The sequence below is a fragment of the Ixodes scapularis genome, unplaced genomic scaffold (assembly GCF_016920785.2).
Source record: "Ixodes scapularis isolate PalLabHiFi unplaced genomic scaffold, ASM1692078v2 PGA_scaffold10__122_contigs__length_95168666, whole genome shotgun sequence".
In the NCBI taxonomy this organism is placed as follows: domain Eukaryota; kingdom Metazoa; phylum Arthropoda; class Arachnida; order Ixodida; family Ixodidae; genus Ixodes; species Ixodes scapularis.
Window position 1 is genome coordinate 33,494,891 of NW_024609836.1, and position 3,537 is coordinate 33,498,427.

Here is a 3,537-nt window from a genome sequence, read left to right on the forward strand (position 1 = left end):
GAGCGCATAAGATCCACAGTCCTATCGAGCGTAGTACGGCTTCAGGTGCACGACGTGGACGACCTCAGGTCGTGGTGGGCGGCGTGACGATGTTCGTGTTCCGTCGGGCATCACGTCGTAGTTCAGCTCGCCGAGGCGACGAAGTACCTTGTATGGTCCAAAGTACCGTTTCAGCAGTTTCTCACTGAGGCCGCGGCGACGGATGGGCGTCCACACCCACACCCTGTCTCCAGGCTGGAAGTGGACGTCCCTGCGACGAAGGTTGTAGCGGCCCGCGACGACGCGTTGCTGTTCTTGAATCAGGAGTCGGGCAAGCTGGCGGACTTCTTCGGCCCGTTGAACAACCACCTGGGCGTCGTCGCTCTTATTGTCAGCTGGCTCATGGGACAGCATCTCGTCCAGCATGGTCGTTACTTTCCGACCATGCACCAGCTGGAAGGGTGTGAATCCAGTGGTCTCTTGAACCGCCGTATTGTAGGCGAACCTGACGTAGGGCAGCACCTCGTCCTACGTCTTGTGCTCTACGTCGACGTACATAGAGATCATATCGGCGATTGTCTTGAGTCGCTCCGTCAGCCCGTTGGTCTGCGGGTGGTACGCAGTTGTACGACGATGGCTGGGTGTGACTGAGTCGGAGGATTTCTTGGGTCAGCTGTGCCATGAACGATGATCCGCGATCTGTAATCAGAAATTCTGGAGCGCCGTACCGGAGGACGGTGAACTCAATGAAAAACTTGGCAACTTCCACAGAAGTCCCCGAAGGAAGAGCTTTTGTTTCGGCGTACCGCGAGAGATAATCTGTGGCGACGATGATCAAGCGGTTCCCCGACGTCGAGGGCGGAAAAGGACCAAGTTGATCCATTCCGATCTGCTGGAAGGGTGCAGTTGGAGGAGGAATGGCAGCAGGGGTCCGGCCGGCCTCGTCGGAGGTTTCTTGCGTCGCTGGCACTTGTGGCATGATCGTGTGTATAGGTGGACGGTCTTGGGGAGCTTGGGCCAGTAATACTTTTCACGAATACGGGCCAGTGTCCGGCTGTAACCAAAGTGTCCGGACGTCGGGTCGTCGTGGCAGGCTTGGAAGATCTCCTCTCGAAGGTCACTCGGGATTACCAGCAGCCACGGTGTGTTGTTGTCAGTCTTGTACACGTTACTAAAAAAAAGTAATCGATTAAAATTACTATTACTCTTGGCTAAAAAGTATTCGATTAAATTACTTGATTACTCGACGACAAAAGTAATTGGACATTACTTAAAAAAGTAATCGTTACTTTTCCGATTACTTTATTGTGTCAAGACAGATCTTTAGCGCTCATAACAATGAACTACTTCCAACCTATATTTCACATTTGCACAAGTATTGAAGAAGAAAAACTGGCTCCCTCTTCGTGGTCGTTTCACCTTCACAATGCGGACACAAGCATAGAATTCGTTTGAAGATGTTTAATGAGTTATGCGTTCGCCAGTTTGGGGGGGGGGGGGGGGGGGGGGTGAAGCGGAGGAGGTTCTAGTCGCTCAAAGTTTGCGTCGCTCATTTTATTATTCACATGTGGATGAGCTCGCATGTTATACAAAAGACCAGCAGCTCCAGGATTTGAAACGGATCATGTGTAGTATCCATTAGCGGAAGAGATCGCCCCGACCACTTCTCAACTCGAAACATTGCTTGTCACAAAGACCACGTAGGGGAAATGGGGAAATATTTCAACTGCCTTTGTTATATTTTGCATCCGCTTTAGGCATTCTTCGGTTCTGGTTCTCCTACGGTCTGCGAGTACGTACCCTAAGCAGGATTTTTTTTTTATTTCTGTGTGTGCGTGCGTCAGGGGTCTAGTTTGAACGAAGGACTCACAAAGCTACATTCTGCTTCCTCAAACTTCGCCCTGAAAGGCCTTTGTCACGCACTGTGGCTTCCCTGGGGCACCCGACTCCCAGTCCCAGCTCGAAAAAAAAAAAAAGCGGACATTCCACAGAAACTGTACATAGAAAGAGACTGACCTCGTTTCCTACAGCTCTGCAAAATCTTTCTTTTTTCCGTTCGAAAAAAAAAAATAGAAGCTAATATTATTTTTGTCATTTCATAAAAAAAAAGGCGTGTGCCCGGGGGAGGGGGGGGGGGGGGGGGGGGCGGCGGGGGAACGGGTTCCCTGGACAAATTGTAACGGTTACAAGTAATTTTATTACTTCAAAAGTAATCAGATTACTATTGTGATTACTGCCTAATAAGCGTAATCAACTGATTACAAAATTACTCCAAAAAGTAATCGATTACAAGTAATTTGATTACTTGTAATGCGTACGGTACAAGTCTGGTTTCCTTCATGTGTGCCTGTGAGTGTGACTGTATCCCCGCTGCTCCATCCAAACATGAATAACCATCTTGCCCAAGCATCCACATTATCAAGCCATCATCAACCTCAGCGCTATTTATGTTTCTGTCCTGGCTTGGCTTAGCTTGCTTGAGTCTTTCGGATGGGTGGATAATTGCCATAACGGTACACCTTGTAGTAGGCGGTAGCTTGCGCCACCTAGATTGAATGTTGCCAACGGAACTGAATTTTGAAATACTGCGCAAATACAAAACTAATAATAATTGTAGTGCGTCCTGGTTTTATTAAAGAATTATTTGATCAAAACTATAGTTAAAAGATGTCATAAACTTACGCAACTACATGTAATAATTTGTATGTGAAATTTAGTTCAGCAGTGGACGTGAACTGTGTATACTACCGCTATTTCATTCATTTATTTGTTTAAAAACGCAATCAAATTGAGGACGTATATATTACCTCTAACTTTGTATCCTTCGTCCTCAAGAAGTCCTCGGAAGGACGTTTCTAGTATAATCCACCGACTGACGTTCTCAGGATGTCCTGAGGATGTCTTGAAAACCTTGAGGACGTTTTTTTCGAGGACGTCCTGAGGATGTCGGGTGTTGTCTGGGAAAGCTTCAAAACAAGTTTCCCATTGTATGCGCGTTCGTCACCGTCTTAATTTGGCTTTTCTCCTTCAAATATTTAATACAGAGAAGGCGAACCCGTGCAGCGCCTGTACTACGTTCACAGCACTCTTTATGATGCATGCGAAATCTAGAAAAAAAGGTCTATTATCTATAGTACTTTTTTGAAAACTATTGAAATATAAAGTCACTCCAACCTGGTAAAGTAGTGCTCGCAATTTTGGCCCATGAAATGAGTAATTTCTTTTGGAGCCCAGCTCTTAGGGGCCCGTTTCCGGCTTCGGCGGCGTCGGCGTCGCCGTCGGCGTTGGCGTCGACGTCGTCGTCGGCGTAAACGCGAGGTCACGTGACCCCCCCCCCCCCCGAGGTCACGTGACTTCCCAGGTCACGCGACCCCTCTCCCCTGAGGTTACGTGACTTCTCCCCCTAAGGTAACGTGACCCCCTGAGGTCACGTGATCCCCCTTCCCCGAGGGTCGCGTGACCCTCCCTGACGTCACACGACATCAAGGAGCCACGGGACGTAACATGACCTCAAGGAGTCACGTGACCCCAGGGTGTCACGGGACTTCTTGAGGTCAC